Here is a 15,918-nt window from a genome sequence, read left to right as displayed (position 1 = left end):
GGCTAGAATAATATTAGCACAAAAAGATGGGTCAAAGAAAGTGAACTGAACTTTGATGGCTTTTTTTAGTTGAAACGCCAGTATTTAAATGTAGATTATCATATGAATATGCGTGGCAGGTTCATATTAATGTTGAAAATAGGATTCAGGTTTTACCATTACTAATGCAGTCCCATGAGTATTTAAATGTATTTAAAGGTCCATATGAATCTGTGTATCAATCGTTCATTTGTTTTTCAATATAAAACCAAAAATAAGAAAACAATAAAACAACTGTTTTCTTCATCATTTGTCTCCAAAACCAAAATGAAAAAACAGATAATGATTCGTTTTCTATTTTGTGTTTAAATGAAGAATGGAAAAAACAGATAACGGCCGTTTCCCGTTTACATGACTTCCGTGACTACGATGCCGGACTGAACCAGGACTGATCCAGGACTGATCCAGGTCCGGGACCAGACTGGAACCAGACCGGGACTGAGACCGAGACCAGATCGGGACCAGACTGACACTGAGACCAGACCGAGACCAGAACGGGGCCAGAGCGGGACTGAGACTGAGACCAGGCCGGGACCAGACCGAGACTGAGGTCAGACCGGGACCAGACCAGGACCAGACCGAGACCAGACTGGGACCAGACCGGAGGCTCAGAGCCCACGTCAGGGCTGGAGCTCGAAGCTGAGGCTCGGAGTCCGCTCTGGTCCCAGTCTGGTCCCGGTCTGGTCCCGGTCTGGTCCGTCGCTCTGGTCCCAGTCTGGTCCCGCTCTGGTCCCGCTCTGGTCCTGCTCTGGTCTCGCTCTGGTCTCGCTCTGGTCCCGGACCTGGATCAGTCCTGGTTCAGTCCGACATCGCAGTCATGTAAGTCACGTAAACAGGAAACGGCCGTTATCTGTTTTTTAACATTTTTCATTTAAACACAAAATCAAAACTGAAAAAACTAATCATTATCTGTTTTTTCATTTTGGTGACAAATAATGAAGAAAACTGTTGTTTTTTCATTTTCTTATTTTTGGTTTTATGTTGAAAAACGAATGAATGAATGATACACTTATTCATATTTTCTGATCTATGTTATAATGTTGTTTTCTCATCACAAACACACAGTACCTGGAGTTGTGTTTGCTTCATTCACACATGTCTAACACACAAACCCTGTGTCTTTTAGGCTGTGTTCATCTCTCAAAAAGAAAACACTTCCACCTTGAGATGTCATGCAGTAGTACAGGCTCCACTTTGTTTTGAAACTCCACACACCTTCTGTAGTGGAAAAAATTATATATCTCTTGATGATGAATAATTAATCCATTTGCGAAGCCCGATTCGTTTTTGGAATACAGACCAAGGTTTATTCTTGTTACAGCAGATATGGACATTACCAAGACCTGCCTTGGCTACAGATCAACAGCCTCCCCTCCCCAGCAGGATGTCCCTACTCCATTTGATCCAGAATGTTACAAAGCATCAAGTTTGTAAAGCCTGAGATGACCAGAGGACATATACATTTCAAATTGAGAAGGTGACGACTCCTACTGAGGTGTGTCCAGATGTGCTTGATCTGATTTGTATCCATATTCATGCATTTGTCACTTCCTGACAAGATTAGTGAGCAACAGGGAACAGAAGTGTTTACACTGAAGGGTCTTTCTAACACTGACTTTATACCAAACCAAATGAGTTTTAGTTACAAGACCAAATGCGTTTCTAAAAGATAAACTAATCACTATTTTAATGTAATCAATCATAATCAGTATTTTCCTGTGGGGGTCTGGTCTTGGGTAGAAATCACATTCATTAACACAAAGACAGAGAGAATATAAATTTCCATCACATCTTCACTAGAATCGTTTGAGTGATTTCAGCCCTGGAAGATAAAATCTCACTGTTAACTTGAAAACTACCACTCCATGACATCACAAGGTGGACTAGAGCAATTTGAGCTTTGGAGATGTAATAAGGGATTACTCAAACATCTGTGAATGAAACAAAAAACAACTCTGGGTATGTGTTTGATGAGCTCATTTTGTGTAATATCGGACCTTTAAGTCAATGAATTAATTTGCATTTTAATTAACATCCACAAAGAGATCATGTGCAGTAGTTATATTGCTCAATTGCTCAAACAGAAAAGAGATGCAAATGGAGCTGTCCATGGTGCTAAAAGTGACTCATTCATATGAGTTGAAGGCAAAACAGATATGTACACTATGTAACTTATCTAGTGGAGGCTTGTCATCGTGGAAATGCTACTGCTTTGGCTGGAATGTCCCACACTATAGCATTAAAGTTCCATCTATAGAGACAAGCCGGTTTATATTGATTCTGATTAGATTTTCTAATGTTTTCTGAGAATGTTCCTGACATGTTTGCACAATTTTTACTGTTAAATAGCCCAATAACTTTATCAGTAGCATTGTGATGAAATAACAAATGAAAAGATTTAAGTGGAACTGTCCGTGGTGCTGCAGCTCTTTACAAACGCGAAGATAAAATATTCAAACCCATTTTAAATCACAGTTGTTAACAATAGACTATTGTTAGCATCATTTCAGAAGGAGAGCAGGGGCCCCAATAACTGTGCACCATTTACATTTTTTGAAAGAACTATCCAAATCCTTAAACGCTGAATCTCATTATTTGTTAGTGGCTCCTCAAACTTGTCATGTTAATCTTATGGGTTAAAGTCCTTTCAGATGACAACAATGACATCTTTTGTGTTAATAATGGCACCACTTTCTGAAGCTATTGTGGGAAATTAATTGCACTTTTGTTTATTTATGCTGACAGAGAAGACAATGAACTATGTGCTAGTGTTTTATTTCATGTGGATAGGCCCAGTAATTACAGAGATATTACCCATGAACCAGCAAATTCGCAGTCTGACAACTAAACAGCTAATTCTACCATAGAATTCTGACCTGTCCTCCAGCTCAGTTTTAAAGGTTACAGTTTTAATATTACACTGTGTTTTAATGTTGTTTCCTCATCGAAAACATACCCGGAGTTGTGTTTTGTTTTGTTTTATTCACACATGTTTAACACACAAACCCTGCATGTTTAGGCTGAGTTCTTCTCTCAAACGGAAAACACTGTTCCACCTTGTGATGTCATGTGGTAAAACAAAAGTGCTCCATTGTGTTTTTAAACTCCACCTTCACTAGAATCATCTGGATGACTTTAGCTTATTGATGGACAAATGAGACGGAGCTCCGGAGCACGTCTCGTTCTTTCTGAAACAAATTGCTGCGGAGCACTGCCTCGGAGCTCGTCTCGCAGCAGCCGCTCACGTGACCAAAGTGTGGAAGTGTCGGTCCCTCCCCTACTGCTTCACTCTGCGCGTCAATCGCTTCAGTGTATCAAAGGTTCGTGGTTTGACAAGAGCTAAACTGCGACAGTATAAAAGATGCACCAATATTTCTTAAAAATGTTGGGTAGTGAGGAGTATTGTGTGACATTAGTGGTGATTTTCGATGGCATCTACAAGTGGAAAAAAGCGATCCATGGTTTGGGATCACTTTGATCTAAATCCACCTAACAAGGTAACACCTATTTTCTTATTTACAGCATGTTATTTATGTTGCGCTTTACATATTATTTTACATCATCATTATTATTGTTGTTGTTAGGTACGGTGTCGCTCTGCACACAAGTATTGTCTTACACTAACAATACTTCATCGATGCTGAGACACCTGTGTGCAAATGGTTGAATTTGTCCACTAGAGGTCAGTGTTTCTCCAAGGCCTCAGACACATCGAACCATTGGAGACAATATTGCGACTGAGGTGCTTCACAATGCTTCACAAGGCTCCATTCCCCCATCACTAGTTTAGCTCTGAATTTAACTCCGCTAAAAAGAAGCTGTTAACTTGAAAATGACCTCTTTTTACCTGCGCTATTTTGTTTTTAGTACGTGTTATTATCCCTGTAGGGAAATTGTTCTCTGAATTTCACCTTTCCTTCAGGAGCAGCGGGGAGCACACGGGGCGCCCAGGGACCCATTTCCATGATCTTGTTGCTAGGCTTGGTCAGGATTAGCTTTGGGGTTATAGATAGACTAATAATAAAGGGTTATTCAAACATGTGTGAATGAAAAACACAACTCCAGGTATGTTTTTGATGATGTAACAACATTATAACATGGATTAAATCTCACAGGAATCCATCGTGTGTAATAAAGGACTTTTAAACCAATTTTCTATAGTAAATTATTTCACTTGGGACTGCAGAAAGTGGTCTCATTATTCCTCTCGAGGCATGTTAGTGGGGGGATGGTTTCTGGTTGGGGTCTGCTTATTTCATTTTGACCTTTTGCAATGCGGGAGGGGTCTGTCACGCTCTCTGGGGCTCTGAGAGAGAAACCGTACTGTTCCAGAGCTGCAGAGGGACAGCGTACTTCCAGCCAGATGGTGTGAAGATTATGAGGACAGCGGGCCAGCATGTAATGTAGCACTAGCAGGGTGAAACTCTCTTCTGCTCCTCTCCAAAGTAATGGATATGTGATATTGAAAGGCGGGATTTAATGAGGGTTTCGCTTCACAAACATACCTTCATTTTTGGATCATGGGGATTTCACTATACTAAAATTCTCACTTTTGATAATAAGGAAAAGGCTTGAGACAATTTTTGACACCATAATGATTAAAAAATGGATAGAATGCAACTTTCAACACTTTTATAGTTGAAGACCTTGTTATGAATTCAGTAAAAACTCCAGCTTTATTCTATTCTGTATGATATATTTCAGTATGGATAGGGTTTATGTCCACTGATCCGAAGGTTGTTGATTCGATTCCCGCTCTCGACATGAAACATCATCACTGACTCATAGGTTGATGCTGCGATTTCAGATCCCACAGTGCAAAGGTGTCTAAAGAGCCCTGAAAAATAAGTGGGACCTTTACTACATCCATCTGCAGTTTAAGATACCGGTGAGGATTTTGAACTTGAAAATGAGTTATGTGTGTGTGGACTGAGATGACAGCTGCTGTGCTGTGCTGACTTAAGAGTAGCACTGTCAGGAGTCCAAACAGATCTCCTTATGTACGCTAACCAGCACACATCAAAACACAGTCAACAGATTCTCTCCCTCCGGTATTGGTTAATATAAGCGTATTTTTTATGCCGTCATTATGTTTGCGCAAATAATATTTCTGAACCATAAGCGCACTTAGTATAATGTGTGTTTGGTCTGCTTATAGCCATCAGCAGGTTTATTAAAGCGATCAGTTTTCATGAAACGTAGTGAAAGGAGTAACGCATGGTCCCACAATGCAGACATTATATTTTGGAACAGGACCAAAAGTGCTCGATCTAAAGTGTTCTCCAAACGCCGGAATCCTCCACCATCTGTGCATGTTTATAGATCTGGAGGATGAAATTTAATAGGATCTGGGTTAGCAAGGCCGTGTTTATTTTGAAAACAGTGTGGAGAAATCTATGCAACAAGCTGTAAATAACGCAACATTTGTCATTTTCAGCTAGAAATCATATTTATTGTAATGTAGATGACTTGCAAAATTGTATAAATTGTCGTCAAAAGTGTACATAAGGTGTAATATGATTAGCAATAGAAGAGGTTTGTCAAAAGTAAAAGTCGGAACATGTCTCGGTGGTCTCTGTTCTTTTGTTGGATCAGAAGGAAACACTGTAATAAGCTCAGGTTTCGGAGCTGGTTTCTCTTCTCCACGTTCTGCTGGAGTCTTGCGGTCACCTGCTTTTCTTGGATGACACCTGGGTGGTCTCTGTTCTTTGGTGGTTCTGAAGGAAACACCTCGATAACATCTGGCTTTGGTGCAGAGGCCTGAACATTTGACATTTAAACATGTTTTCAGTTGTCTTGCTGTCACCTGCCTTTCTTGGAAGATGTCCCAGTATTTGTTCTTTCGGTGAGCTCTGAGGATACACCTGAATTGGCTGAGGAGGGTTACACCAGTTTTGTCCAAGTTTTATTACCTTAGCAGCCTGCCTGGGTGCATTGTCTTCCAGGGTTTTTTCAGTTTTCTTAAACCAGGCATTTTCTGTGGGTGTAGGAGCCAGCACAAACTTAGGCTTTTCTTTCTCCTGTGAAGCTTGTGTTGCTTCAGTCTGTGCCTTGTTGCATCTTGGTCCCTCTTTATCTGGTTGGGGTCCATTGCCACTCCTGGTTTCATTTTTTCTCCAGTTTTTAGGAGCTTGGGATGTCTCCCTGTTGATTTTGCTGTTACCACGACGTCTTCTCTCTGTTGGCTATCCAGTATTAAAAGGTCTCCTTATTCCTCTTCGGACTTTTTTTTTTAGGTACTGGAGACATCTCTGCTCATTGCTCTGATGCAAGGTTTTCTTGGCATATCTGTGTAATTAATTTTTGTAACCAGATGTGATGGAGTGGAGCTCCATTCTGCAGCCACTAGTGCCAAACCTCCACAGCGTCACAGCTCTTCTCTCTCATCTGATTTTTTTTTCTTTTTTGTAATGAGTTGGATTATTACAAAATATTAATTTATTACAAACAACCTAAAGACAAAACCTAAACAAAATGTAAGCACTGGTTTATGGAAGTGCATATAAATAGTAACAAATAATTACTATAATGGAGATTATAGATTATAGATTGAAAATTTGGATAGTATTGTTGTAGTGGAGTAATGTGGTTGACTATTGGCTAAATACTAGTAATTTGATGCAATGCATTTGGTTCTGTAAAGAAACTGTGTTTTTATTTTTTATTTTTAATGTTTTTTTATCACCTTATCAGAATTTGTATTGAGTATCAAATCAACCAGGAAGCAATTTGTGTATTTATGGTGAAATCACAGTGTAAGTATAGTGTAACTATACTGCAGTTGGCACAGTGTATTTTAAATGTAATATAAAAAGCATATAACATGCTAGCATTTGGACATGTGGACACTAACTGAAATGATTCACATTCTGATTGTATCACAGTGACCCAGCAACTCTTCTCTTCCATTTATTTTTGTATAGCCCAAAATCACAACAGCAGTCGTCTCACATGCCTTTATAAAATTGTCAGTTTAAGCAATGGAAAGTTCGAAAATCAAACACTGGTCATGAATTAGAACAGGTAGTACTGTACTAGAAGCAAATGGAAAGGTTTGTGCACATAATATTTTTTTTTTTTTTTTTAATGCCATTAGAGGATCTTTAAAGACTAATTACAATGCACGTGCAGTGTAAGAAGTGTGCAATTTGACCATATGTACAGCATAATGTGTGATTACAGAAAAAGCTCGATTGGAGAAAAACATACTATTTTCAGTGATGGGAAGAATACTTGAAAATGTATTTAGTCACAGAATACTGAATACCTGCATTAAAATGTATTGAGTAACATATTCTGATACATGGCCCAATCAGAGCACTATACTCTGAACACTTTGAATACTTTCACATCAAGTTGCATATACATGTTTGTGTGAAAAAGCAACATAGGATTAAAAACAGCTTTATGTTTGTTTGATCTCTGGAGAAGGAATAATTGCACATAGACTCACCACAAGAGCGGTGTCTTCTATTTCTCTCTCTAATATCAAGCATTTTGAAGTCTAAATTGTACATAAACGTATTTCTGTGAATTTAGATAAGTAACTGTATTTTGAATATCACCAAATGAAAAAGTAATTGTACAATACAATTATCCATTTTCATTGTAATGATTTGAAAAAACTATTTATTAAGTGCCTGAACAACCCAAAATGTGTTGGACATCTATGTCCACATATGTGGACGCCAGGACCTAGGAGGCACACTACAGGATTTTTTGGTCTTAAACGATTTTTTTATTGCAGCAAAAAGCACACACCACAGACATGAGAAGAATCTTATAAGAGTTTAAATCTCCAATCGCAAAGACTGCAGCGAGATATGGCTGTGGACCACAAGCCTAAAGATTGTGAGCCCACCTCGAATCAGCTGTTTCCTGTTTAGCATAAAATCACTTAAGTGTTCAAAAGGTCAGAGCATTGCACTTCTAGTTTAGATAAAACAGTGTTATTATTATTTGTGAAATGTGGTGCAATACTTCAAATACATGATTTTGAATGCACAGAAGGTTGGTGATAAAGTTCATAATATAGAGTCTCAATCACATCATCATCTGCAGCTTCACCCTGATCCATGCACTCTGTGGAGGTAAAGAGACACATGAGGAATTATCTCGACGTTTTACTTTTAAAGAATGCTTCAAACTGGATTAATAGCGCTGTTTTGTGCACTGGGTGCCATTATTTGCAGAGGACAGATTCTAGGGTTAATATGAATGAAAATACTACAGTTTAGTTTTACAACTTTGTAAGAGGTGAATAATAATTATTTTTGTTATTTACTAAGTTTGTATCTTGTGCCTGTGTGTCTCTAATTCTGTTTGCCCCTGACATTTTGTTTTAAAATTGTACAAGAAGACACAAGTCAGGTCATGCCTCCCCGAACACAGGGAGAAGCAAATCACAGCCTAAATCAGGCAAATTCTCCTGTAGTGTGTGGAAACCTTCAGACAAACTATATTGATCCACAAGTGAAATTATTTGGACAAAGTAGCTCATACATAAAAATGTATTATAAGAATAACAATATAAATGGTAATAATAAATTATAAATAGCAAAGATAGCAAGAGACTTGTGTCAAATAAGGCATAAGTATATGAATGTATATGTACAAGTATAAATAAAATATAGAAATATAGTCAAATAACTGTAGTATTTAGAACATGTATTCAGTTAGTCCCCAGCACTGACTATTTTAACTTTTTCCAGAACCAAGTTATAGACAGTTTATATTTTGGACTTTATGCCACTGTTAGTTTAAGTTGCCTCAGTTGGATTCTCCAAAATGAGCAAGTATCACAAGTTCAACCCAAGGTCATCAGACTGGTGCATCATTTAAACCGAAAGTGCTTTAACATTGCTTCACCTTGTCTGACTTTAAGACAATGGAGCAGAGAGACCTATTTTGTGTGCCAGCCTGACGAAGTGACGCACTGACATTTCGCACTGATGTTTCTGACAGCTGAATTTTTCCCTATTAAACTCTGATGTGACTGTCGCCCAAATCCCTCACCGTGACAACGCCATCTTACGTAATGGTCAATTATCCTGGGAATGATACAAGGGTTCGTTCTGCACAGTCGACACTCTCACTACATCATCATAGGAAGCACTTTATTTGGAGGTCTTAGAGGAGCAGCGTCGCGGAGCTGGTTTATCAGTAAAGTAATAGGACTTTTGACGGCTATCTTCGTCGATAGCTGTAGCTCTTTTTTTTTTTTTTTCTAGCATGTTTACATTTTTTGTGACAAATTTCTTATTTATACTTTGCGGCTGAAGTTATCAACATTCTCTGGGGCTCTGTTCGGTTTTAATTTGAGCTTTATTTTAACACAATCTGACCAAAAAGAGCCGATTTGGTCAGAACTACAACACATGAGATAATTTTTTGCACTTAAGCTCTCTCATAACACATAAAATTACAGTCAAAAGCTAGCTAGTATTAGGTTTTTCAGTTCATCTTCTCCACTCTCATCTTTTTGTTGAAAATCAAACTTGTAGGACTCCAGGGCCATGAGCACTCATATCGATCACAGACTCCTGAAAATGTGTTGTTTCGATCTTAAAACTGTTTTGTCCATGTTTGTTAATGTGTACACTGTGTCACCATGGAAACTGCAAAACATTCCGCCAATAGAAATGCATTATAGAACACCCCCAGTGAGATGTCATTGCAAAGCATCAATACAGGCCTTTTGTTTCATTCATGTTTCAAGGTCTACTAACTTTTCCTTCTCGTCTCCATGGAGATGTTTTAGCTTGCCTGAGAAGTTCCACTGGCGTTGAATATTCAAAGATTCTAAGGTAAGTAAACAGCTTTTCCTCTTAGTGCACAACAGGCCTGCACTTGACTGCCATCTGTGATTTCAGTCTATTTGCATATAGGAGTAGAGCTTTACATTTTCTCATAAAATAGCTGTAATGTAATTTGGGCCTATAAGCTTTATTGGACTGGAAAGATGCAAGTGTGAGATGGGGTGAAGAGAAAGGAGACATTCAGCATGCTAAAATTGCCAGAATCAGCAAAATGTTTTAATAACTAAGCAGTTTATAAAGTTTCAGAGACAGATTTTAAACCGAAATCTCTTGTGCTCATTAGTCACCACATAACTGATTATGCCTGAGCAAGCTTGCAAACTCTTAATATTAAATTTTTTTTCGGAATGTCTATGGGAAATATGAATGTGAAATTTATTTCAAGAACTGGAGGGTGAATGGTCACTGTTGAGCTCCATAGATCACATAATGGGGAGGCCATAAAGTGCAGTGAACAAACCCCTTTGCTATATATAGTGCTTTTATTTTATATATTTTAAAAGGGGCTATATTATACCCTATTTTCTGATCTATATTATAATGTTGTTTCCTCATCAAAAACATACCTGAAGTTAAGTTTTGTTTCATTTGCACTTGTTTAACACACAAATCCTCCATATTTAAGACGATTTCTTCTCTTAAACAGAAAAGACTCAGTTCCACCTTGTGATGTCATAGCCTGATTCATCAGCTAGTTTCTGACCTCGCAGAGATAAAATTTGTTCGCTCGACAGTAGGCAGGTACTTTTTTTAATTTAACCAATCACTGCTATTTGGTCGTGACGTATACAGGGCTGTCGCGGTTAAGGAATTTCTCCTGAGGTCGGGTACCTGCGGACTTAAGAGAGAGAGAGTCCCAAGCACGGGGAGCAGGGTGTCCGCAAAGCGCGATCGGGTGACGGCCGCATTTACCCCTGTGCGGCGCGGACTCAGCGGAGCTCTACGCAGGTCCTTTCGCCTATGGTCACCTGACGGTCTTCACAGGCGCACCTTAGTCCTGGGTTAGTCCTGGGTTATCAAGGGCAAGGTTGGTAAAGGGTGGAATGTTAACAGGTCGGGGCCGGTGTGGGTCTCTAAAAATGGACTCGTACGGTGATCACGGTGGCCCAACATGCACCGCGGTGGGCCTCTTAGTACCACGGTGATTAATTTTTGCGGTTATTGTGACAGGCCTAGACATATGTAATGCGCCGCTAATGGGGCTAACTGGTATATTAAGCTTTTCCCAAACCCCTAATAGGAAATAGGAAAAAGGGCAATAACCTAATATAGGAATGTTGTATGTAGGTATGTTTTTTTAAGGAAGTAATAACATTCTAACATGGCTTAAAGCTCACATGAGTCAATTTAGTGTAATATAGGACCTTTACGCAGCACTGCAATTTGCAATAAGTCGCAAGATGAGTAGAGTAATAAAATATCCCAACCAGGAGTTAGTAAATGTCTCAGTTAACCGTTTAAACCTTATTTCAATATAATTTTCCCATCTGCTTTCCTCACGTCGCAATGTGCAGTCTTTCAAATCCATAAACAAATGTCGCGGCTAATACAGGACGTGATTCACTTCCAGAACCCCGCGCCAGTCTCCAACACAACACAAAAACAAGCAAAAACGATTAAAGATGAGACACGTTTTGACATCCTGCCACTTCATGACAGCTGATTTGAGGGAAAATCAATTTCAAAGCAGCATTCCTGTTTTTCTCGTGAGCTACACTGGCACTTGGCTCTAAAAACGTACCTCAGTCCATTAAGCACGCGACTGGGAATAATCGTTTGATCTTTCCTAACATGGCGTTGACAGTACATTTGCTTAATGACCAGCGCAGATACACTGTATGGATGAAAAAGAAGCAATTAAAAGTATCCGAGAAAAGATTTGACATGAAACGTTGGAAAAGATAGCTGCTCCTCAGGGTGTCTGTAATAGCATGGTCACTAGCATGAAAACTAGGACATGGTATGGCCCATACAAACGAGAAATATGTGAACTACGGAAGAGATGGAAAAGTACAAAGAGATTATAGTCCAAAAAGTTCAGAGATTTTTTATTGTTGCACTGTACTTACACTTACACAGCTAAAATTACTTCTAGTACTACTACTGTTGCTACTACTATTACTGCTGCTACTCTTACTGCTAATATTACTACTACTACTGTTGCTACTCCTACTCCTGCTAATATTACTACTACTACTGTTGCTGCTGCTACTGTAACTACTATTGCTACTACTTCCTAATATTACTCGCTACTACTACCACTACTACTGTTGTTGCTACTACTACTATTGCTACTACTACTGATGTGTTACTGCTACTGCTACTACTGCTACTACTTTCTAATACTACTAGCTACTACTACTACCACTATTGCTACTACTTCCTAATACTACTAGCTACTACTACTACTACTGTTGTTGCTTCTACCACTATTGCTACAACTACTGCTGTGTTACTGCTACTACTATTACTTCTACTACTGTTACTACTTCCTAATACTACTAGCTACTACTACTGTTGCTGCTGCTACTCGTACTACTACAAGCTACTACTACTACTACCACTGTTGCTTCTGCTGCTCCTACTATTGCTTCCTAATACTACTAGCTACTACTACGACTGTTGCTGCTACTACTAGTATTGCTACTACTACTGCTGTGTTACTGCTACAGCTACTACTGCTAATACTTCCTAATACTACTAGCTACTACTAGCTACTACTACTACCACTATTGCTACTACTTCCTAATACTACTAGCTACTACTACTACTACTGTTGTTGCTTCTACCACTATTGCTACAACTACTGCTGTGTTACTGCTACTACTATTACTTCTACTACTGTTACTACTTCCTAATACTACTAGCTACTACTACTACTACTGTTGCTGCTGCTACTCGTACTACTACAAGCTACTACTACTACTACCACTGTTGCTTCTGCTGCTCCTACTATTGCTTCCTAATACTACTAGCTACTACTACGACTGTTGCTGCTACTACTACTATTGCTACTACTACTGCTGCTACTACTAGTATTGCTACTACTACTGCTGTGTTACTGCTACAGCTACTACTGCTAATACTTCCTAATACTACTAGCTACTACTACTACCACCACCACTATTGCCACTACTTCCTAATACTACTAGCTACTACTACTACTACTACTGTTGCTGCTTCTACTACTACTAACTACTAGCTACTACTACTACTACTACTACTACTACTACTACTACTACTGTTGCTGCTGCTGCTGCTGCTACTACTATGACTATTGCTACTACTTCCTAATATTACTAGCTACAACAACTACTACTACTACTATTACTACTACTGCTATTGCTACTACTACTACTGCTACTACTACTATCTACTACTACTACTTACTGCTACTACTACTACTACTACTACTACTACTACTACTACTACTACTACTACTACTACTACTACCGCTGCTGCTACTACTACTATTACTGTTGCTGCTTCTACCATAATACTACTATTATTACTACTGTTGTGGCTGCTACTACTACTATTACTGCTGCTGCTGCTACTACTACTACTACTACTTCTGTTACTTTATACATTTTTACAGCTTCTTCTGTCACCTAGTTTTACATTTAGATTCCATAGTTAGTCCGCCTACGTTTGCTCCCAAAACCTCTTCATTCATATTTCTTAATACACTTTAAAAATGTCTCCATAAAACTGTCCACCATTGTGTTCAACCCTGCATTAAAATAGTTACCACTCCAGTGTGTCAACAAGGCCGCCATCTTGTCATAAGGAATAACATCACTCTATTTGGCGATTTGGGCTCCGCGGGCGCTAATGGTGTGCAGTTCGGTGTCATGTCTGAACCAGCCGGACAGTAACATGCTGTATAATGAGGGTTACAAGTGGTTTAGCTGGCACAGGTCTGCCCCAGGAGCCAAGCTGAAGCAGAAGTTAACTAGGTCATAGGCCACAGTCTAGTTTACATAGAGTTATAGGAAAACCCAGTATGCATAAATATGAGAGAGGAGCTTGTCGGTTTGCCATAAAGTGTCAGGGTCAAGTTATACAGGATCAATAGCAATGTACAATTAGCATACCTGCAGCTAAAGCAATAATGTAGTACTGTTTATACATCGGAAGGTCCTATATTAACCAAAATTGACTCTTGTGAGCTTTAAACCATGTCAGAATGTTGTTAGATCATTAAAAACATACCTGGAGTTGCGTTTGGTTTCATTCGCACATGCTTGCTTAACTCTGTTATTAGTCTGTCTACATTTCCAAGGCCCTGTCCAAGGCTTCTATCTTTTACATTTTATACAGTAGAGAGAAGTCCAGGGCTGAAATTATCAAATTGATTCAAGTGAAGGTGTATGGAGTTTAAAAACACTTCCTGTTTTACCACAAGGCATCACAAGGTGGAACTGTGTGTGTGTGTAATATGAAATATGCTCTATAATATACTATTATAGCTTTGCTTGGAATGTTCCAGTGTATGGCATTTCTCTTGCATTTATTTCATTGCAAGTGCATGGTTGCTAAAAAAAAACATGCATTCATACTGTGAGTTTTGTCATATTTCCACAGATCTTACCTGCAACTTACCCTGGTACCCTTTCCATGGAAAATGGAAAGTTTAAAGATGTTCTGTGCAACTTTTCTGGTCTATCACCTTCTTGTCTCCATGGGAATGTTGTAGCTCTGTGTAGAAAGTTACCCAATATGGCTTTAAAATTTATTTAATTAGAGTCTTTTCATTGGAGATAAATGTGTTTATTGCCATACTGCAGTAATACCTTATAGCCCAAAGCAATAACATCCCCATAGATACAAACAGGTGGTGGACACTCTACCCGTAAAGTTACGCAGTGGACCTTTAAACTTATACTACAGAACATGCCTAACGATGCAACATTTCCATGGAGACAAGCAAGTGGCAGATCCCAGGAATAATCACATAGTGCACCTTTGAGTTGAATATTTCTTATTTTTCTTGGCATTTTTCCTTCGCTAGTTCAGATATATACTCAAATCCAGATATTTCAAGTTATTTCAGTCTTTTAAATATAGCTGTTTTTCCAATGTAGTAGTGAAATTATGTAGTTCCAGTGGAAGAGTAGCAGAAGCAGTGTTAATGAGCCACTACTCTTTCCTATCTTTCCTATTAGGGCCAGCCCTAATAGGAAAGATAGATGTAAAGGAAGATCTCAAAGGAGGAAAAACATAGAAAAGTACATTTTTAAGGTCACACTGAAATGAAAACACCACGCTTCTCATAATTACGTTTGCAACACATTCTATACACCACAAATCTCAATGCGACCGCACATTGCTGACGCATTATGTTTTCGTATAGGATTTCCCCCCACTCTGGAGCTTTGGGAGAGTGTACACATGATTGGAGGGTCACGAAGAGGTCACGACCCCTCACCCTTGACCCTCTAGGGGAAGTGGAGTCACAAACACAGATTGTGGTCTTGACCTTGGCTCTGTTTTGGCTTGTGTTATGTAGCTGTTCCCATTGCACGCCATGTCAGACACTCTTTAGCATACTGCTGACTTGAAGCGCATTGTGCAGGCTGTGACAGGAAAAGTGTTATTTTCAATCTAACTTTTATATTGGAATGGGACCTGGGTTTTTGGCACTATTTGCTTCAATTATTTTTTTCACTATCTGACATTGAAGTGAGAACTGAGACCTGCCATAATGACTTGTGGAGCAGTTTTGACAGCTCTGGTATTTTTAATCATGTTCTTCAATGTCTCTGAAGTCATTTTGTAAGCACTGTCAGCAAAATAAATGTTTAATATTCACTGTATAGAAACAGCAAGTTAGCCAAGACATATGGAACTTCAATTTTTAACAGAGGTTTCTAACCCCTTTATTTAGTCCAGAACCATAACAAGGGTTCCTATGTAGTTGGCCAAGAATTATACATACCTTAATGAGAGTTTGATTTTATTTTACTTAATTATTTATTTTTAACATGATTTACTTTGCTATTAAAACTGAACTGTGTTTGAATTGGTATGAAAACCTTGATGTGTTGAATTCAAAATA

Source organism: Boleophthalmus pectinirostris, unplaced genomic scaffold (assembly GCF_026225935.1).
Source record: "Boleophthalmus pectinirostris isolate CB_2022bp ecotype Guang Dong unplaced genomic scaffold, ASM2622593v1 HiC_scaffold_14, whole genome shotgun sequence".
NCBI classification, from domain to species: domain Eukaryota; kingdom Metazoa; phylum Chordata; class Actinopteri; order Gobiiformes; family Gobiidae; genus Boleophthalmus; species Boleophthalmus pectinirostris.
The sequence above is the reverse complement of the archived record's forward strand: the minus strand, read 5'-3'. Positions refer to the sequence as shown.